We start from the raw sequence: 23,823 nt of genomic DNA on the forward strand, positions 1-23,823 counted from the left end.
ATCTTTCTCTTCATCCTCAGCCTCTTCCGTAGGTGCATACACACACAAGGGTGATATTGAAAAAATGGGCCTTCATCCTTAGAGTGCATATTCTTTCATTTACAGGTTTAAAATTCAAAAGTTCTGACTTATATCTGTCATTCACTAGGAAGCCTGTGCCACCTATTGTACCTCTGGCTCCACCACTATGCAGAACTGTATATCTATCACTTCTAAAAATACCATTTCCTTTCCATCTCACTTCCTGAATTGCTGCTATTCCAATATTATACTTCTCCATTTCTTGTTTCAGACTGTTTAGGGCTCCTGGTTTATTCAGGGTTCGTACATTCCAGGTTGCTACATATATATCATATTTCCGTTTGCTTCTTCCATTTCCTCGCGTGGGTCGTTTACCATTATTATCAGTCCGGCTATTCTTGTCTAAGAGTTTTGTAACGAGTTGTTTTTACGATATAGGGTTGTTAGCCCCATGATCAACCCCCAACCTGGAGGACCAGCGTGTCCCTCTTAGTCTGGCCTATCACCTTGACCTGCCCGGCTTGGGTGGCCCTACCAGGAGCTTAAGCTCCCGCCGGCATAGCTCTCAGGATCACTTAGGCACGCAAGCCCCCACATCGCGACAAGATGAAGATACCAGCGTGGGAGGCAACCATATGGCTGTGGTAAAAGGCTACTGAAAGGAAATGCGAGGGACTCTTGACTTGCGAACGTGGGCTAGTGACTACGCTGGGGTTGCGGTTGCTTCCACTTATTTGTTTCACGCTCCTCAATTTTATATTTTGTGACCGACCTTCCATGGCTAATTCTTGTTATCTTCCGACCCCGACGACATTAGGTACCTAGGGAGTCCTTCAAATTCTCGCTCTCCCTTTCTAACGCGGATATGTTTTTGGGCTGGGAGTCTCTCTAGTGCAAGCAATTTAGCGCCGGCAAAAGACCAACACCGTAACTAGGCAGCCGGTGTAGGTCATATAGCTGGATGAACGACGCCATTTTGGTGGTCGGAAAGACAGGCTGTAAACAAAGTAATAGCGAATAATTTTAACGGGAAAACATTAATTAAAATACTGAACACTGCGGAAGGAAGAGAAAATTCATCATTCTTTATTTGTTTCGTTCTTCTTTTCTTTCTGCCTGTCTTTTCTTTGTTTCAATTTATCGGTCATTATTTACCCCCCCTGCATGTCGTAAGAGGCTACTAAGAGGGGAACAACAAAATAATCGGTACTTGCTCTCTTGTCTTCAAAGTCCCTAAGCATATCCATGATTCTAGGTTTTTTGTTTAGCGAAGTGATTTAGAAATATATTTTTCCTCTGACTAATGTCAATAAAGGATGGTTGTTCAGTTATAGCATGACGAATATGATTACACTTTCTCTTAAAACAATAATCACCACCACTACCAATTTAAATATACGTATCTTTTTCTTTCCATACCATGATGAAACAAGGCCTGCCTGGTCGAGGTGGTAAGGGCGTACTCGGTTCACCCGGAACGATGAGGTTTCGGTTCCCCGACAGGAAGTCGATAAATTTAAGATTTCTGGTATTTCCACTTCCGGAGGTGCACATGGCCCTGAGATTCAATGAGCCTACACCAAAAATGAGCACCATCCGGACGTAGAGCTAACCACTCTACCACACCAAGTGCCGATATTACGCATAGTGGAAGTCTTTGCATCGCACCCCTCCAACGGCCTTCATGGCCGTGTTGCTGAGACGACTTCGCTGTGCTTTGCTTTACTTAGGTTTCCCCTTGTTCAAAGAGCTGAAGTGGTCCGTGTTCCTCCTGGAGTTTATTCAAACAAACCGTGAAATACAAGCAGAGTAAATCAGTAACGTACGCTGAGAACAGCCAGAACACGCGTCAATGTCCTGACATTTGCCGCATACATTTCGTTCCCATGTGCGTCACATTTAACTATATAATTTAATTATAAACTCATTTAGAAATTGAAGGCAATTAGCAGCGGTGATAAAACACATTTTGAAATTCGTGGAAGTTAATCAGTGTTGGTATATAAATGGTATTTCCATGCTACGCTGTCATTGAGTTTACATGCTATTCCTATTTTTAGATATCACTTTATTGTCGTGTCACTCTTGTCCTACTGAGTAATAAAATAACAAAGAACTATGTAGAGTAGAAGGATGAAGATGCACGAAGAGACAAAACGATCAGCAGAGACAATAGGAGAACTCTTGGAACTTTATTTAACACTTCCTATCTTCACTCTGTGCCATATCCGCTTAGAGGACGTAAGCGATGATTTATTTATCCGTTGCAGCTCGAAACACTTTGACGAGGCCTTTCCTGCAGAATCTTTAGCTAAGATCGTCCTTTCTTTCTGTGCAAGGGACTGTATTTCTCTGTGATTCCCATGGCAAGTTTTCCTTTTTTTCTTCATACGCTCCAACGCCTCCGCGCGTCTCAGTTTTTCAATCCAGCTTATACGCTATGTAAACATTTTGTTCTCTGTGTTCCTCAAGCGACATGTTAAGTGCTATATGATTAGAGATTACAAAGTGAATGTGCATTCCAAGTGAAATTCTTAATTAAAAATAATTTTATAACTTTTGAAATTTGAAACAACACTTCAATAATAATAATAATAATAATAATAATAATAATAATAATAATAATAATAATAATAATAATAATAATAATAATAATAATAATAATAATAATAATAATGGCTTTATGTTCCACTAACTAGTTTTATGGTTTTCGGAGACACCGAGGTGCTGTAATTTAGTCCCGCAGGAGTCCTTTTACATGCCATTAAATCTACTGATTCGAGGCTGATGTATTTGAACACCTTCAAATACCACCGGAATAAACCGGGATCGAACCTGCCGCGTCGGGGTCAGAAGGCCAGCGCCTCAAACGTCTGAGCGACTCAGCCCGACACCAACGGCACAAATTGGACTTTTGAACGTGATATATGCAGTTTCATCAAACAAAAAAAGAATACCCATCTTAAAACAATGCTTCTTCAAGTAGAATAAACATATTGCGACGATTACTTTCTTAAACTGAAGAGGAAGGAAGGTAATTATTTTGAAACTAGTCACTGCCTGACTTTGACCTTGACAGGAGATGTAATCCTCACTATGTAAAGCGCGTCTGCACGTGTGCTGTGCAGCCAGGCCACTACGATATGGACCGCCTACAGAAAGCTCAATGCGTGCTTTGGTATGCGGAATTCGAATCAAACATTAGAACAAATTATCAGTGCCACGATGCTCCGGACCATAAAACTACCCACCGACGGTACAATCAATGTGTAAAGCAAGTAAAATCACCAGGCCGGCCAGAAACATCAGAGAAATAATGTTGAGCGTATTCTCTTCCCGTGTGTTAGAAGTTCCAAGAAATCTATTGCATGGCGGAGTTTGCAGTTAGGAATCCCGAGTCAGAATTGCATCAATGGGAAGTGAACCTTAGACGTTCGCAAGTCCTGCGGGTCAGCGGGTACCGTAGTAATTGAAGACGATCTTGGTTACGATCTGGCACTAGGATGCACTGTTATCACTGTCCAAAATGTTGCACGTCTCATAGTAGACCTATTACTGCTGCCATCACAATGGTCACTGCAAATTCGCTGCAGCGTAAAGGCAAGAAACTAGATGTCTGCCGTGCCACTAATGGACCACACAAGGTATCTAAAAATATCCCATCTTTCCTCTTCAATCTAAGACTTTAATAGTCTCAATATGTTTACACTACTTGTAGCAGCATCTTTTTAAACATGGGTGTTCTTTTTTGATGAGTAAGTATAATTGGTAATGCACGCAGTAATCCAACGTTAAGGGGAGAAAAACGTAAGAAGATAGGGTTCAGTATCAAATATATTCCGACATTGAAGGCCGAGGCTATTTGGAGTTGGCGGATGACGACAGTATTGATGGAGCAGCGTCAATGTGGGCCGGCTGGCAGCGAAGGAAACAATAGCGCCGGTGAATAGACAAGACTCGCGATAAGGCAGCTTCTACAAGCCGATTAACAATGAAGGAAGTGCCTGGAATGATCTGGAAGTGTAAACTACGAGACTTTTCTGCGGGCCTATGTGAAGAGCGAATCGGCGGGACCGAGCCACTGTTGCGTCAGTGAGGATTGAACCTTAGACGGTCGCAAGTCCTGCTCGTCAGTGGGCACTGTAGTGATTTAAGACGGTCTTGATTACGAGCTGGAACTAGGATGAACCGTGAGAGCTCGAGTGTGTGAGAGAAAACTGTGCCGAGCACAAAACACAACATGTAATAACCCGTAAATAGTATTTTAATACATTCATTGGATAGTGAAACGCGATACCTCCCTGAATATTGATTTTAGTCATAAGGACCCAGTAGCACGTCACAATATGACATGTGTTTCCCTTCCGGATTATTATCTAATGTCTCACATCTTACTAAGACGACCGCAATTGGGATCCCGTCAAGGGTACGCAGGATTTTTGAAACTAAAAGCCATATTCCTATGAAGCAAATTCTACGTAAAACTAGAGGTTCCCTCGCTCATGAAACTGGAGTGCCAGTAGCTATGATCACAACGATAACAGCCACATAAAAGTACACCCTACAATTAAATTTTAAATCATGTAACTGAAGTTATTAATATTATATCCTATTCCTATATAAAGAGTGATTACAATTCTTTTAGGAATTAATTTATTACCCTCTTAATTTCTAAATTAACCTGAAATTGGGAGGCTGGGAGCAGCATGGATTTAGTTCTATTATTATTATTATTATTATTATTATTGTTGTTGTATCGGGAGGTACACCTCAACTCCGTTCATTCAAAATAAGCGTCTTAATAAACTCCTCTATCCACAAAAATGTGAAATTGCGACTACATTAACTTGAGACTTTAGTCGGAATATGTCACCACTGAAATACAGAGTAATTGTGTTATTGTGAAGTTTCCTAAACTGATTGAATTTCTCCTTATTTTGTTTTGCTATACATCAAGAAGTTTGGACATTTTTCCACAGTGGTCACTACCAAGAAACTATGATCATGCACTCTGGTGTAAGGTGGAAGAACTTATAACTTTTAAAGAAGTTTCGTATTTCTAGGTTATCCATAAATGACTCTATGTTCATTTATTTTTGGATTAGAAATATTTCTTTTCCTTTCCGCCAGTTTTGAATCTGGCCAATCATAAATTTTTGTAATTAATTTTCAACCAATCCCTCATTTCTTATTCACTTTTAATTACCCAATAAAAATTGAGAGGTGTAACCGGATTAGTCCTGAATTCTCTCGAACCTTCCCTGATGGTATATAAACTGGGGCTTTTCTGGCTACCTTGTCAATTGATCGCCGTCTTTCTAAGTGTTTGTGTTAAGGCAGGAGGCGAGGCGCCTCTTTCTTCAGCCGACAGACCATCTACAAGGTAATGGCCACGTAAATTCTATCTTTCTTGCTGTCTCCGCAAATTTATCCGAAGGGAAAGTCCGAATCTTTAACTATGTAACAAACTTTTCTAAAATGTAAATCTTCTTTGGGCTAATGTAAAAATTTCATAAAGTCTTTAACTGTAAATCGGGGATAGAAAGTGAGTTACCCTCTCGAGCTCCCCTTCATCTTGGTTTGAGGTGACTACGTTTTTGCAACCTTCCGTTCCTGTAATATGTTAAAGTTATTTCCATACAAGCCACCTCAGTAGTTTGGGATTAGCCCCAGTTTCATCGGCCGAGAGCCCTCTAGGTTTTTAATTTTTTCATTATCTGGTAGCGCAGTGTACGCCTCCATTCAGGTTGTGTTCGGGCCGTTTATTTAACCAGTTATTTTTCGCAAAGGCCCTGTAGGTTGGGTACTAGATACCCCTGTATAAAACGATTTATATTTGTAATTCGTGCCTTGAAAGGCCAGAGAGTGTAACATTTTAATGTAATAGTGCCTTGAGCGGGCTGTAAGAGACTGAGAGCCTGTTAGCTCTTTTCAAAGGTTTATAATACTAAAGAGTGCCTCTGGAAGGCTAGATCTTGTATTTAAGGAGCAAGTGCTCTTGAATTAGGGTATTTCTTCCCTTGACTAAATTGTTCCCCATTTTGAATTGAAATTTTGTAAAGTCGAGCTCGTAGCTCAGAAATTGTAAAACTAGGGGCTTGAAGCCCAAAATTGTGTAAGTTCTGAATCTTGGATTTTTCCAAATCTCGTTTCAAGATTGGCATTATACTTGATTTGTTTCATTGTGATTTTACCTAGTGAAAATTTGTTAATTTTTTTAATATTGAAGGAAATATAACCTTTGTTAACATTTTAATTCAGTTCTCGGTATTGTAGTTAGACTCATTCAAACCAGCACCTCTTTCACCATCTCTGCGTTCCACAGATACCCCGGGACAATGATTATTATTATTATTGTTATAATTATTACGGGGATACCTTGGATAGCAGAGGTGTACGAACGTGCTGGGGTGAATGGGTGGACAGAGAAAAGATGGAGAAATAAATTTAAAACACTACAGATTGAAAGTTTATTTCTTCCTCTTTCTTTTTTTTAGACTTTAACCTTGATAAACCAATAACAGTGTATAGAATAATGGTGAGCTCGTCAGCTCTTATAGCAACAATGATTTGAAAACGTAAAATAATCAGGTACTATAGACATAATAATATCACTGAAAGCTCCTATATTACAAAGAGCAATTTTGCTCCACTCAATTAATACTCCAGGAGACTGCGTTCCAAAATCTTATTACAATCTAGCCTCTCCAAGGCACAATTTTTAAATCCAATTTTTTCTTTTTTAAGAATGAAGCCATTAATTTTCAGTGACGACTTATTTAAATGTAACAAAAACTTTTGAGTCTGTCAAACACACTGCAATTACAATATAAATTATAACACTATAAACATATCTGTAAAAAATACAAACTTTATTTATTTATTCGTATCAGAAGTATACATTTTACATAACATAATGGTACATAATAACATGCATATCTGCCCAGAATTTTGCAAAATCACGGGCAGAAAAGCCCCACTTTGCCATATTGATTCTTGATCTACCAACCCCAGTGCGAAGCCTGTTCAACGATTTCCACGTAGACCAATGTTCCTCGTGTCCTGGAGGGAGATGTTCAATTGGTATCATCCAATCAGCAAGTTGACGATTTCTAGTTCTCCATAATCTCAACCTTGTGTATTGAGCAGATTCGTTTAGATCTTCGGTTGTATTCAGGAAACTCCTTCTAGATCTCAGTCTTCGGTGGGCAGTTTCATATCCGTACAATGGGTGTTCACATGAGGCAAGTGCTTTAGATCTCTTATTCATGGATTCAACTTCTCTTCTAATATCTGGTGGGGCGATTCCAGCCAAACAGTAGATTCTATCTCGTAGTGTTGGTCTCAAACAGCCAGTGATAAGTCGACATGTTTCATTTAGAGAAATGTCAACTTGTTTAGCATGATTGCATCTGTGCCAAACAGGGCAAGCGTACTCTGCAGCGGCGTAACACAAGAGCCAGGGCTGTAGTTCTCGTCGTCTTTGGATGTGTTCCCCAATTGGTTCCAGACAACAGAAGTGACATCTATTATTATAAAATACACACTGTAAAAACATTATTATGCATCATGCATACATTGACATGTTTTCCTCAGATTCTATCAAATCACTTAAAAGATGCTTATACATATACAGTATTGTTTACGTTGCGTAAACTTGTCAATGATAGAGAGTTTAGTGATAACATGAACAAGTATTGACGAACAATAAATTCACAAGTATTAATATAATGAAAAACTTCTGTACCAAACACTATTTCAGGACTGTGGTGGTTTAGAGTCAAATGGAAACTTTTGGGTATAGCACACTACTCGCGGAGAGGGTACAGGAAACATCGAAGGGGCCGTGCCGAGCGTTGTGGATTTCTCCTATTGGATGTTAAAATATAGTATACTGTACCGTGGAGAAGGGAGGGGGAAGTAGAGTAGAGCGAGTGGAGCGCGGTGGAACCTTCTATCAACACTGCAGAGGGGAGAGAAGTTATTAACCTACCTCATGTTATATTGTACTTTTATGTAATATGGATAAATGCTCCATCCTTCTTCCCCCTTCCCTCTCCATGACGCATTATACTAAATTTTGAAGCCTTGGCTACTTTATTTTTCCTGCACATTGTGCGCTTTTCCTCTTTAAATTATTATACTAAATTTTAACATCCAATAGGAGGGAACTACAACGCAATGCTTCCCCTACTCTCTACGCGATCAGTGTGTTATACCCAAAACTTTCCATTTGCCTCTAGATGACCACTGTCCTGAACTAGTGTTTGGTGACAACGGACTTAGCATCGGCAGTCTAGATAAGTACAGAAGTTTTTCATTATATTAATACTTGTGAATTTATTTCTTGTCATTACTGGTTCATATTATCACTAAACTCTCGATCGTTGACAAGTTTACACAACATAAACAATACTGTACATATAAAAGCATGTTTTAAGTGATATTATAGGATCTGAGGGAAACATGTCAATGTTTATATAATAGTGTGTGTTTTTACAGATATGTTTATTGTGTTATAATTTATATTGTAATATTGCAGTGTGTTTAACACAGTGAAAAGTTTTTGTTACATTATACATAATCCAAATTTTACATTAGATCATTACAAAGGTTTTACTGCCTTACCCGCTCGACAGTTTGATTCACACTTGACTATGAACAGTTAGAAATTAAACAGGGGCAAAAAGTGCCCATGCTAAATGGCCTTTGAGGTCAAAAGAAAAGGCTTAAGATATCGGCCGTAAACAAAATGCTAGGAGGCGCACACTTGCACTTTTTTGGAAATACATTTACAAACACATAAAATCCTATTTGGGCTTATGGCCCTATGTAACAGAGTCTAAGCCTGTATTACAGAGAGTGAGAAGAGGAAAAAAATATTAAGTTCAAAAAGAAGAGATACATTTTCAGTTTTACAAAATCATAGTCACCCCAATGCCAAGTTGAATGGGAATTAAAAGAGGGTGAGCACTCTTTATCCCCTAATTTACATTTTGCCCAATAGGGATATGAATAAAAGTCCTAGGGCATGCTTGAGAATTTGCATTTAAAAGATGATATTACACTTAAGAAATGTATATTAAGAAATAATTTTGAAACCTTCCCCTCAGGTTAGCTTTCTAAAACTTTTTTTTGCTATTTGCTTTACGTCGCACCGACACAGATATGTCTTATGGCGACGATGGGATAGGAATGGCCTAGGAATTGGAAGGAAGCGGCCGTGGCCTTAATTAAAGTACAGCCCCGGCATTTGCCCGATGTGAAAATGGGAAACCACGGAAAACCATCTTCAGGGCTGCCGACAGTGGGGCTCGAACCCACTATTTCCCGATTACTGGATACTGACCGCACTTAGGCGACTGCAGCTATCGAGCTCGGTCTTTCTAAAACTATTACATATTTAAAGGATGTTGCCAAGGTTTTCCCCTGCCTCCACTACGTATGCAGTCTAAACCTCTAGACTGTGCGATGGAAATGACAACATGGCCCAAAACTCCTAGCTTTTATAGCCGAGGGGAAGGTTAATTAATATCCAAAATTTCTGATTGGTTAATATTTCATGAAGAAGGAAGAGATAGAAGTGCTAGCAACCTGAGAACACAAGAAACAATCTACAAACACTTCAGTTTAGAAAACCTCGAAATAACAAAATTCCTATGAAAATTAATTGTCCATCCTCCCATCAGAGGAGGTACATAAGTCGATAGTAGAGACATCTAAAGATTAAAGTCAAACATATCCCAATACACAGTTCAAGGTTCACATTACAGATGGCCTTCTAAAAGGCGCTTACTTTAAATGTACGGAGCAGGTGTATCTCCGGTATTATTATTATTATTATTATTATTATTATTATTATTATTATTATTATTATTATTATTATTATTATTATTATTATTATTATTACTCCTGGCCTTCATCCCCATTTATTGGGATCGGAAAATGGTATGGATATGGTCCAGTTTTACGGCCGGGTCCCTTTCCACAGGCCAATATTATGGAGGACTGTATTCACCATTTGATGTTTTTGTGGTAGTTAGTAGCGAAGTTTGCTTTGTGCATGTCAAGCGTACTGGGACGAAAAATACCCAGTCCTCGAGCCAGAGGAGTTAACAGTCGTCGACTTGGTCAGGTATCGAACAGGCGGTCCTCTAAACCGGAGACCTATAGGGTGACAATTCAGCGAAGTAGCCGGATACATTTTTCAAATAATGACACGAACATTATACTAAAATCAGCACGTCGAAGTGCCTTGGCCTACAAAGCAACCGCTGCTCAGCCCGAAGGTCTGTAGATCACGAGGTTTCCTGCTGTCTGCACGCCGAATCCTCTTGGCCGTTATTCTTGCTTTCCTGACCGTGAAAATCCAATAAAGTACATTTCATTACTTTTCCGTAGACTATAGCACACATGAATTCTACATAAGTTACATGAACGGTTCTTAAAAATACACCGTTTTGACACACTTCATCAATCAAAGTGCGTGTCAGGCCAAAATTTTCCTGAAACTGACGAACATCAAGAATGTGTAGCCTACACTCCAACCTTTGATTTACAGTATTCTCTGCAGAATAGGATATGCGGGTTGTATGTTCGACACTTCTCTTCATGCACTTCAACAGCTTTGTGTTCTCTTCATACTGATGGCGATCATGCCAACACACATCTCATTTAAGACATGAAGAAGGCAGGGCTGATGTAATCCTGTGGTGACGGACTGTTAGCTTGTCTATCGCAAGAAGTCCAGAGGCCCGTCTTGGTGAGAGTGTACGAGGCTACTTGCTATGATCGATACTGTGAAGTAGCTTGCTTTATGACGAATGAATATGAAGTACATTCAACAGGTGTCGCCAGGAAGCGCTTCATTACGAAGGGAGTCACGAACACGAGTTAAACCTGCTAACAAACAACTTGTAGGACTTTCCGCCATTGACCGCCTGCTCCTACAGAATTAGATCGCCAGCTCAACATGCATGTTTCTGTCCTCTTGTAGTGTAGCTACCCAGTCCCCGAGCCAAGGGAAATAGTTGTTATCGTCACGAAGCTGTCGCCTTACATTCGAGAGATAGTAGGTTCGAACTCACTGTCGCCAGCCCTGAAGTTGATTTTCCGTGGTTTCCTATTTTCTCACCAGGCAAATGTTGGGCCTGTACCTTAATTAAGACAACGGTGGATTCCTTCCCATCTTAGCACTTCTGTATCCCATCGTCCCCATAAGACCTGTTGTGTCGGCGCTACGTAAAGCAACTTGTAAAAAAAAATCCGGTTATTATGACCACCGCGGCCTCCTTCCGAGTCCAACTTTCCCATCCCATGGTTGTCATAAAATTTGTCTGTTTCGCTGCGACGTACAACAAATAGTAAAAAATGAAGGGTCTTCTCAAGGCTTAACGTCTACATCCGAAAGAGTAATCACCATCTACAGTGCCATATGCTCTCACTCGATATAAACACAGCGGAGAGGTTTGGAATTAAATCCAGGCTTTCAGTACGCAATCTAGTGATTACAAACTGTTTACCACCACCTCGCCTATCCTACCGGCCAACATTGTGTTGATGAACATGTTTGCTACCAGTGGGGCTCGAACCGGCTAACTATGGTGTCAGACTTAACGCCTTAACGATTACGGCCACCAGACACGCTGCAAGTGACAACAGCTGGAGATAAAATATCTCTTAAAATAAGGTGATCTAATCACCGTGGCATTGACTGGGAAACTTTGATGATAATTGCTACCCTCATCAGGGCTCGCAATTTTCAAACCTAATGACGACCTACTTTTAAAGTATCGTAATGCTTCAAGTCGCTCCAGACGCTGTGGATTTTAATAGTCTACGTAAATCGAAGTGGCATTAAATGTACCAACATGCCAGAAAATGATAGGAGCAAAGTGCCGCAACCTTGAACAAAAATGCTCTAGAAACTGACATACAAAGTCAGCCGCTATCACACAGCGGAGCGCTTCACTGGCAAGTACAAGTGCTGTCCACACGAACGGCGGGCGCAATTCGGCTCACTGAGAAGCGTTCCAGCTCAGGAGCAGAGTATGCGCTCTGACAGCCTAGCCTCGCAGTTACAACTCCTGCTTTCTGAAACAGCAAGCAACAAAGTGTGTTCTGGCCTTCGCAAGTCCTCTGGTTCAACAACTCTCTAAAATGTTGTGTTGAAACCAACACACACAAAATTATACAGAATTCGCAAATGCATGATTCTCGGAGTTCCCAATTCCACCACACACGGCAGCACAAGTTGGCAATAGGAGCGTCTACCGGAGTCTGCGCTGGATGACCAGCTCGTTAAAACGCTGGCAACGAGGGAACATGCATAGGTTGGATTCTCCGGATAAAGTTCTTCCTCATTTCAACTTCAAGAAAATGACGAGCGTTAGTTACTACCTTTATTCACACGGCTGCTGAACAAAGCGTTACAGAGACACACGTCCCCTTCGACTACGCAACGCACTACACAGTTCTGAGCGAGGGCTGCGGTAGTGGAGAGGGGTTTAGCAGGTATTGCTTGTATGAGCGAGTTCTGCGGTAGTGGAGAGGGGTTTAGCAGGTATTGCTTGTATGTAACTCTCGTACACACACTCACATTTATTTCCAAGACGCTTTCAGAAATTTAGAGCGGCGACAAGTGACAGTGAAATACGTGGTGGTGGTGATGGTGGTGATTATTGTTTTAAGAGGAAGTACAACTGGGCAACACCAATCAGAAGGAAAAATGGAAAGGAATCCGACACTTCGCAATGTAAAGGTATCGGCCAAACAAAGACAAGGACCACGAATGGCGTAAAAATTAAAAACCCCTAGGAAAAATACTTTCACACAAAAGAACGACGTTATGAACGCTTACTTTCCAATTATTGTACCTTCGTGATACATTATCCTAGTGCAACCATTCCCAGACTATGGCCCGCTTAGCCCTGGAGGGCCACGACGATAAGTCCGCAGTAATAATGTAAGTATTTGAAGAGTAAAATTTTATTGTACACACTCAAATCATAGACCATTATACTAAATTTAGGAACTGTGTCTTCACTGTTGCATAATTTACATATAATATATGCAACGATTAACATGGCCGATAGATAGTACAATCGCGATCACACGAATTCCGGGTGGAAAAGGAAACATGTAATGTTTGAGAAAAGATCTTGGCCAACCCTGAGGATGAAGGAGAAGTAACCAAGACAATGTCACATTTGTTCTTCTTCCAGGAGGTGTGGCTTGCGACGTTGCGCAATGAGAGGCCACTCCCAACTCCATTTTATCGGGAACTGATTAAGATGTTTCTATGGTCAAACATTGTGGCTATACTAGCTTTTCCTAATCAAGGAAAACAATTAATTAACTCTAATTTAATTGCGATTAAGTGTGCACGATGTAATCCCACCCCAATGTATGGCAACTAATTGTTTGATCAGCGCTGACAATAACTTCATAGGAACGGTTTTCCAAACGCCCTTGCGTCTCTGATAATCATAATTATTTAATGGCAGGTTATTTTTACTATGATTTTGAGGATAACAAGTAGTAGTAGGAGGAGTAGTAGTATTAGTAGTAGTAGTAGTAGTATTTAACAGGGCCTATATTGACTAAAATAAGGGTTATTCTTTCTTACAGTGGGTGAGCGCGAAGCCATTCGATAATGAAGTCATAGTCGAGACCGTTAAATTTCAGCCAGAACTCGCACACAATAATTACGAAGAAACTGGAGAATTTGACACTCAATCTGTTGACATACATATTACGTCTGTTGCCTTGAAGGAGGCGTGTGGGCAGGTGGGGAAGCAAGTACCTTCCCCTCCGCGTGTGTTTCGTTCATGTTTCGTACTGTTTTCTTCACCTCCCCTCACTCTTCAGATGTGTGCATGTGTTAACGCGTCTGAAGGATGTGACCAATGAGAGAGTGTGTGTAAGCAGGTACTGGGTGGTTCTGAGGGCTGTACTGATTTTTTGCCTGAAATGAATATTTCTGGCCTCGAGATACTAAATATTTCGAGTGTACAAGTTATCAGCGGAAAAAGAAAAAAATACTACAAAGCAGTGTTAAGTGATGTAATTGTGAGACACTTGAAATTGATAGAATCCATGCTCAAGCGATATTTTACGCCTCTGGTTCAGAAAATCCCGTCGATCAGAAATCCCTTCTTTGAAACTGAACATGAACTGTCCTCCCTTGAGGAAGATCATCTAGCTGAAGTATCTTGGCAGAGAGAAAGTGAAAAATAAATTGTAGTACAATATGGGTGGAGAATCAGATGGAGTGGCATGTTTAGCTCCAGGAAGTTCCATGAAGGTATCACAACTCACGTCTTTGGTCGACGTTTGGGTCCATGACATAGCTTATGCCCTACAATTTCTAAAAAGGAAATATTGCGTTTAATGCCTTTCACGACAACATACCTGTGTGAGCGTATCTTTTTTCCTCTCACGAAGATGAAAACGAAGTACAGAAACAGAGCTTCGGTTCGAGTGACAACGCTTGTAAAGCGCTTGGTCTTTAGAAAACACCACTATTCGTCCCGTTGATCCAACAACCGAAAGTTGTGATTTTTTTCAAGTAAATTTTCAAATCCAGACTGTTTTAATTATTAACCAACTGTCAAAATGTTTTATCATTTCTGTGCATGTATAAAGTATCTTTATGTAAAAAGTTAAATTTTCAAAGTAATTACTAGTCCTAAATATTATACGAATAAAATCAAACATCGTATCATTATAACATTCTGTTTTGGTTTGCTGAATGCAGTATTATGTTCTCTGGATAAGGGGTCCTTGAACATGCATCCGATCTGATCAGGGGTCCTCAGAGACCAAAAGTTTGGAAAACCCTGTCCTAGGATTATGTTCAATGAAAATAGAGTTGCGATATAATAAACAAACAAAAAACATTTGAAGCGTATATCAATAATTTAATAGCATTCCAATTGCAAACATGGCTTTTCCAGATATTCCTCAACAAACCTTTGGTACAGCAGCCCATTATGGATTTTGGCTTTCCAAGATGGCTGCTGCCCAGCACATGGTTTGCAGATATTGGAGTGTGCGTGTTCAATGTTGTAACATAAGTTTTATCGATAAGGAATCTGTCTAAAACATTCCTGAATTGTGCTAACATGTACATATTCTGATACATAATTAAGTACCTTTGTACCCATCCAGGGAGATTTCTTCATAATAAAAACAGGCGTGTAGTTGTGCACGGGTTCCGGACCGCACGTGCACGACTTGTAATTGAAAAGTTCAACGAAAATTCGCCGTGGATTGTTCCAGCAGGAGAGTGCTCCGGTATAGACGGTGTCATTTCGTAGCGTGAAACAAGATCTGAGTCAGACAAGGATGACGTAGGCGGACGCCAACAATGTTTGTGACTAATAGACGGACAATGAATACTTGCGAGCTAAAAGACTCTCCCCAGTATGGATACGTTTAGGAATTTCAATTTGCTATGGAATTAAAGAATACCGGGCGAGTTAACTGTGTTGTTAGGGGCGCACAGCTGTGAGCTTGTATCCGCGAGATAGTGGGTTCGAACCCCACTGTCGACAGCCCTGAAGATGGTTTTCCGTGGTTTCCCATTTTCACACCAGGCAAATGCTGGGTCTGTACCTTAATTAAGGCCACGGTCGCTCCCTTCCCACTCCTAGCCCTTTCCTGTCCCATCGTCGCCATAAAACCTCTCAGTGTCGGTGCGACGTAAAAGCAAATTTTAAAAAAAGAATTAAAGAATTTTAGAAAATATTTCTTGATGCGATTAGGATATTCCATCCATACTTTTAATAGAGTTTTAACAGGATTTATTTTTCCCGTCGACATTCTTCACGCTCATTCATCACTTTTCTCAGATTGTAGTTATTTTCAAACTTATATTCTAGCATAGCGGTCGTACTACCGAGATGACTTACTGTAGCTGAGATCATTAGTTTTTTTTTACTAGTGGCTTTACGTCGCACCGACACAGATTCTTATGGCAACGATGGGATAGGAAAAGGCTAGGAGTTGGAAGGAAGCGGCCGTGGCCTTAATTAAGGTACAGCCCCAGCATTTGCCTGGTGTGAAAATGGGAAACCACGGAAAACCATCTTCAGGGCTGCCGACAGTGGGATTCGAACCCACTATCTCCCGGATGCAAGCTCACAGCAGCGCGCCTCTAACCGCACGGCCAACTCGCCAGGTATCATAAAGTACGACACAGAGCAAAATAGCATTAATAATAGCTCATAAGGACTCACCTGGCTCACTGCACGACCAAGAGACACTTAGTTCTTCTGACTCCAGCAATCTGGAAGCAGAGAAACAATGAGTGTTATACACTGACTACACCTCCACCCCACACCGTGCGCGACTGATAGGTGAAGCTCCACAGCTCTCATCTTGCGGTTGGTGACCGCGGGGCCAGGCTCCTCACTTTCATCTTTCCTATCTGATCTCCCTTGTTCTCTGCCTCCTCGAACGCTAGGCCCAGAGTATCCATCATTTTTATATCCTTTGTCGACAGCTCTATTATAAGGGTCCAAATCCTTCCACCTCTTTCTGCGACTGACGTTGAGAGAGGATGGCTGCCCAATTGAACAACGTGTTTCTAAAGTTACGTGAACCCATGAAATGCAAAACTTCACAAATTACGATGTTTCATTTTTTTGTAATTAAATTCAGATATGACTATGGATACAATGCAGTTTCATCTATCACTTTCATACATATCCTGACACTGTGTTTCAAAACTTTATTATCGATGAAAATGGCGTTAACTCGTGTAGGTTGGAGTTAGATCGTTAGGGAACTAAACCATTATTTTATTGACGTACGTTTTGAGTGGAATTTACGGACATTTAAATGGTTTAACAATATTTACCTACAAATATTGATCATAAAGGAAATGCACCAGGTATTTAAAGCACTTACATGAGCAGAATACATTTAAAATTAAATTTCAAAACATGGAGTAAATTACATCGCGATCACTGTCCTGCCATTATGAATACTGCCATCAAGAGCAAATACATGTTGATAAAACGGCTTTGCTGGATGGTCTTCCATTTTTCTGAGTTTATTTAGAAGCATTTTTATTACTTTTATTTTCTCCTGTTTCACTGGATGCCCGAATGGTTCTTGTGTGGGCTGAGAGACGACCATTTCTCACCCATCTTCAACAATAAGTGGAGACATTCTGGCATCCGTGAAAATGTGGATTGCAAAACACTTGGTTTGCATTTATCCGAATAGATTTCAAATCTGAGATATTAAAATCCAATTTTGATTTTATATATTCGCTAGCTAAAAATGTACACGTGTGGAGATTGCAGTCCTTGGCAAGTGTCACCTTTTACGAAAAGTTTGTTATACTCGGAGCCAGCGGATACAAGGTAAATTGGGAATAAACACACGTTCGAGTTCCGTTACTTTGCAAATAAAAGTACTTTTCATATCTCTATTAATATGCGATTTAAGACACATTGAGACTTAAACCTTCTCTATACGATGATAGAAGCTATAAAAAAAATTATGAAAGCAAACAATGAAAAATCATCCATTTAGGATTTACGTCACTTTGGAACTTTGCTCTTCAATTGTATTTCCTCTTAAACTAATAATCACTACCTTCACTTGATCGCCGTCACAGCATGTTCTCGAACTCTGTGAACAATGGCACAGCACCAGGCAAGAGACCTGCGTATGAGACACATCTCAAATACCGGCCATTCTGAAGCGTGTACAAAGAACACAGAACAAACTATAAACCTATCAGAAGTTATATACAAAAAATAGGTTGTTTGTCAGCGGAGAAGTTTGAAGAGCGCCTAAGCGGTAAACAAGTAGCTCGGACAGAAAATACACCTTCACGGTAATCAGCAGGCAAGCACTGGAAGGGTGACACATGTCAGGTCAGGATGTACAAATCCGAACCACAATCGCTATTACAAAAAGTGTGAAGTGAAATGAAAACGTATGTGAAATGACGACCTCCAATGCGAAACTTGATGGTGTGTCGTGTTAACGGCGCTGGTCACTATAGGCTCGTCAATGGCCTTTGGTCCAAGGGGTGCCGCGTTCGATTCCAGCCCGGATGGGAAATTTAACCTTCATTGGTAATTTACTCTGGCACGGACAGTGGGTGTTTGTGCCATCTTCAACGTTAGATCATCATCCGAGGTAGGGGTGAGCAGGTTGCCCATGGGTGTCAACTAAAACACTTACACCAGCCATCTTTCTTTCCTTTTCCTTTCTTTCTTTCTTTCTTTCCTTCTTTCTTTCTTTCTTTCTTTTTTATTTATTTATTTATTTATTCACGAAGCACAAGATCTACATTGAGCAAATTTCACTTGCACTGTCAACAGACTATTTGACAAACGCAAATTTTCGTAATAAAACATAACAAACATAACAAAATATAACAAGATCAGGTACACAGCCTACTAATAACAACTGTCCAAATCGAAAACCATGAGAATGTCCAAGTTCATAGCCAAGTCGTCGTGGGTCAAGATGACGGTATAATCCCTTCACATCAACTTATCCTTAAGAGACTATTTACACCCCTCTCGAATATGCTTTTATTTGATGCTATATCGAGCTCTTGTCTCCTATTAATATTGTTAAAGAGTGTTGGGGGCGGATTAGGAAAGCTCGTTGAAGTATTGAGTGTTGAGTGTGGGGAATGTGGAGAAGGTCTTTCGTTCTGGTGTAGCGGGAAGGAACACGGAGAGAAAAGAGTGAGACAAGATGTTCCGAGCGGTAATGCCCATTTAAGATCCCATGGAGGAAACTCAGGTCAGCTACCTGTCGCCTGATGTGCAGCGGTGACATATTAATTGCCATTAATACCTGCTGCGTAGACAGATTTCTGAGCTTGGGGTTTCTGTTCCTTACAGTTGCAGCAAAGAAGGACACTGCTCTGTCTAACTGCTTAGTATTGGAGGGAGAGGCTGTTGTCCAAATCGGAGAGCAGTAGTTTAAGAGAGGTCGACTGATCGTGAGGAAGAAGTGACGAAGAGCAATGAGGTCAGAAATTTCTGTGAAGCGATAGAGAATGTCTAGTAATTTCATAGCCTTGGAAGTACTGTATATGTTTCTATGTGGGTCTTAAATTGTAATTTTGTATCGAATATTACACCTAGGTCACGCTGTTGCGTAACTACGATGATGGGCTTGTCGAGTAGGTAATATGATGTCGGTAGAGGAGATTTACGTAGTGTTATGGTCATGTGGCTGCATTTTTGTGGATTGGGGATAAGTTTCCAAGTACGGTACCAGTTCGAGAGGGCATTAAGTGAGGACTGTAGCAGAGCTGCATCTGATGGAATCCTGATCTCCCTAAATATCTTGCAGTCTTTAGCAAAGAGTTGAGTTCGGACGGCAGTTCGTCCATAAACAAAGAGAACAGAAATGGGCCAAGAGAACTGCCTTGCGGGACACCGGAGGTGACTGGTATCCATGAGGATGAAGTGCCTGATACTACCACTCTCTGCCAACGGTTATGTAAGAAGCCAGCAAGAAGGGTCAGAAGACTGCCATGTATATTAAATCGTTCGGAGAGTTTATGGAGCAACAGAGCATGGTCTACAGAATCGAAAGCTTGCGAAGTGTCTACGTAGCAGATATCCAGCTGTAATTTAGCTGCAATGGCATGTGATGCAAAGCTATGCAGAGTGGCCAGGTTTGTTAGACAAGAGCCACCTGGTAGAAAACCATGCTGCTTGGTTGAGGTATACGGCAAAGTGAATGCGACGAGACGCTGGTGTATAATTTTTTCTAAGAAAGGGACAGTGTAGGGTGAATAGAAATTGGTCTGTAAGATGAAACATTAAACTTATTGCCTGATTTGAGAAGTGGAACAATATTTGCCTGTTTCCAGGTAATAGGAAAATAGCCCGTGGCAAAACATCTGATAAATAATTTAGAGAGAAGGACGCAAAGAGTGCTGGCAGTATTTCTTATGAAAAGAGGACCTATAGTGTCGGCACCGGTAGCTTTGTTGGTACGAAGAGTTTGAAGAAGGTTATTAACTTCACTTGGTGTGGTAGTTATGCTTGATATGGTTATGTTTGAAGCTGTACCTACGAGAGGGAGCGGTTGGTTTTGTAAGGGAGGGGAGAAGTTGGAGAAGAAATACCTGTTGAACAGTTCATTGCGATCGGCACCGTCTGCTGTTGCATCGTTGTGGTTCATGCTACAGGAATCCGCTCCGTCCTTCTCCGTGTGTTGATGAGACTCCAGTAGCGCTTGGGATTGCTGCGGACGTTTTCAGTGACAGTGTCTACGTGTGTTTTGTAGTCTCTTCTAACCATAAACCTCCCGTGGCGGCGGATTTTATCGAAGGTATTGTGAACGTGTAGGTTAGGGAAGTCTTTTCACAGAGGCCAAGCTCTCTTCTTATGAAATAGTATCAGTCTGGTCTCTTGTGATATCCAGTGTTGATATTTGCTGGTAGTAGCCCGTTGTGCAGGTACTTTCTTTCTTTATTTCTTTCTTTCTTTCTTTCTTTCTTTCTTTCTTTCTTTCTTCCGTCCATTTACTGCCCGAATTCTTCTTGGATTTCTCTGGAAATTTACCATCAAATATTGTTCCCCTAAATTATTTTCTGTTTGCAGTTGGTTCTTGTGTAATGTTGAGTACTTCCAAATCTTCTTCGGCTTCTTAAAAAATGCTGGTTAGTTTTCTTTTATTTGGATAGAGTTAAAAATATGTTTTGTTAATCTGTCTTCGTCCATTCTATATAGGTGACCAAACAATGTAATTATTATTATTATTACTATTATTATTATTATTATTATTATTATTATTATTATTATTATTATTATTATTATTATTATGGGATATCATGGATTGAGGAGGTGTAAGAAGGTGCCGGGGTGAATGGATGGACAGAGAAAATATCAATGTAGAATTTACAACACTAAAATTTGAAATTTTATTTTCCTTTCTTTTTTTCTGACTTTAAACTTGATAAACAAGTAATAGTTGGATAGAATAATAGTGATCTCGTCAGCTCTCGCAACAATAGTGCTTTGAAAATCTAAAACAATCAGGTACTGTAGAGAACATTGTTCACATAATGATTTCTGAGTTTTGTTGCTCAAAAGTTGCACTATTACAAAAAGCAGTTTTGCTCCACTTAATTATACTCTAGGAGACTGAGCTCCAAAATTTACAATATTCCAGCTTCTCAAAAGCACCAGTTTCCAGTCCAAATTTTACATTAGATCATTACGAAAACAGTCTTTACTGTCTTCTCCACTCGACAGTCTGATACACACTTGATTGAATATTTAAAAGTTAAACAGAGGCAATAAGTGCCCATTCTACATGGCCTTAGTGATCAAAAGAAACAGTTTAAGAAATCGTCCATAAACAAAATGCTAGGAGGCGAAACACTTGCACACCTCTTGAAATATACCTTGAAACACTTAAGATCAAATGTGTGCTTGTGGCCCTAAGTTACAGAGACTAAGCCTATACTACAGAGGGTGACTAGATGGAGAAAATATTAATTTCCAAAAGAAGAGATAAAATTTAAAGGGTTATAAAATCATAGTCACCCCAACACCAAGTTGAATGGAAATTATAAGAGGGTGAACACCCTTTATTCCCTAATTTTCATCTTTCCCTGCAGGGATTCGAATAAAGTTCTTAGACTTGCTTGAAAATTATATTTAGAAGATAATATTAAACTTCAGAAAATTTAAATGAATTTTAAAAACCTTCCCCTCAAGTCGGCTTTCTGAAACTATCATATAATTAAAAGATGTCTGCAATTACCTTGAGCTGGTGGGCCTTCCGACAGCAGACAAGGCTTTCCCCTGCCTCCACTACGTATGCACTCTAAACCTCTAGATTGGAGCGATGAATAAGACAACATGGCCCAAAATCTCCCAGCTTTTATAGCGGAAGGGAAGGTTCCAGAACTCTCTAGGCCAATGGCCTGTACACACCCTCAGTTTTAATTAGCTAATTGAATAAATATCGAAAATTTCTGATTGGCTAATAATTTCAAGAAGGAGGAGGGGATATAAGTGCTAGTAACCTTAGAACATAAAATAAAACAATCTACAAACACCCCAGTGTGCAAAACCTCGAAATACCAAAATTCCTTTGAAAATGAATTGTCCGTCCTCCCACCAAAAGGGGCTCATAAATTGATACATCTGAAGATTAAAGTTCAAACTTCTTCCAATACACAGCTCAAGATTCACACAGTTTAAATGAACGGAGCAGGTGTACCTCCGGTACAATTATTATTATTATTATTATTATTATTATTATTATTATTATTATTATTATTATTATTATTATTATTATTATTATTCATTTTCTTGGATGCCCCAAGACGTCAAGTCTATACGACCTAACAGCATGGTTATCCGGTTCGAGTCACGTTGGTCAAATAATAGTAATTCGCCGGCAGGGTAGGAGAGATGGTGCTATACAATTTCTAGTCACTAGATTGCGTGCCAAAACCCCTCCACAATGTTCATATGGAGTGAGAGCATATGACGCTGTTGATGGCGATTCGTACGTCGGATGGAGACGCTACTATTCGACAGGAGCAGGCTATGTTACGACACCGGGTGTCACCGTCTTCCTTCCTACTATCACACCATCACTGTTATTGAAAAACCCCGTATCTCCCAATGCTCTTCCTACTAGCCATGTATAGATATGCAGTCCATCAGTACAAAGTTTGTGTTAATTTTCCTTGGTTAGCCGTGAAGAAAATTGAACCTTACTATACTACGCTGTAGGAATGTATGTTTGCATGACGTATTTACGCACTACTACAATATACATTTAAGGGTGATTATCCTTTACACAGTAGGATAGGGAAATGAAGTCAACGAAAATTGTACTGGTGGATTGTCTATTCATATTTGGCTGGGAGGCGTGACCAGTCTTAAGGAGAATATTGGACAAGAAGAGCATTTTGACATACGACGTTTTGCAGTAGCAGGGACGTAGATCGTCCTGGGTGACTTCAACTGTTAGAGCAGACCTCCACAATCGTTTTACTCCGCGGCCCCCACGACTCTTCCTCCCTCCCTCCCTCCCTCCCTCCGTTCGCACTAGTCATTATATTGTACAAAAATCTAGCACACGAAAACTTCTATTATTAATAACAATAATAATGTTGCGTGCCGGTCCCATGGTTAGCCCTTTCGGTACTTCCAGGAAGGGGCTGGTGACTCAGACGACCTCGAATCTCCCAGCCCACCTATGGGGTATTCCGTGTACTGTTCTCGGCAGCCGGCTTACCTGCGAGTTCCTTGGAAATTCAACGGGAATGTTCTGCCTGTAGTGATATCGTGAAATATCTGTATCAAATCAGGAGAGCCATAAAAAGGGAGCCTAGACGCGGACAGTCAGTCAGAGTTGACCTCCGTGTGGGAGTCAAGAGTGAGTGACAGTTGGGCTCCGAGGTGGAGCCAGTGTGACACTCGATGAGTTGGGGTTCGGTGGCTGGGCTGATGGCGACAGAGGTGTTGGTTGTCGCCATTGCCCCACCGAGGTATGAACGAGGAGTCGTTGTTGTGGTGTCGGAGAGACCAGTGTGTAGGTGCAGGCGACAGAACGAAAGACTGGACTGTGTGTCCGTGTAACTCTGTGGACTGAAAATCGCCGTGCGCCAGCGAGGATAAATGGACCTGTGTTAATTTTCGCTTTTGTCTGTATCGTCCTGCTGTTGAATACTGTGGAGCTGTTTAGGGACTTTGTGAAGAACTGGACGATAAGTGGAGTCGAACCAACCAACAGCCGTCGTGTGTTCAAATCCAGCTGTCTACGCACAGCGGCTGTAGG

General features: G+C 40.6%; 1 protein-coding gene across 2 annotated transcripts in view; it reads right to left on the reverse strand.

Moving 5' to 3' along the window:
- Positions 1-23,823, reverse strand: part of Gdap2 (ganglioside induced differentiation associated protein 2) — a 1,140,014-nt gene that overhangs the window by 1,022,110 nt on the left and 94,081 nt on the right. For both annotated transcript variants that reach the window (XM_068225213.1, XM_068225211.1), the window contains exon 2: positions 16,263-16,312. The gene's annotated coding sequence lies outside the window, so the exon portion shown is untranslated. The remainder of the gene's footprint in view (positions 1-16,262; positions 16,313-23,823) is intronic.

This window comes from Anabrus simplex, chromosome 1, assembly GCF_040414725.1.
Source record: "Anabrus simplex isolate iqAnaSimp1 chromosome 1, ASM4041472v1, whole genome shotgun sequence".
In the NCBI taxonomy this organism is placed as follows: Eukaryota; Metazoa; Arthropoda; class Insecta; order Orthoptera; family Tettigoniidae; genus Anabrus; species Anabrus simplex.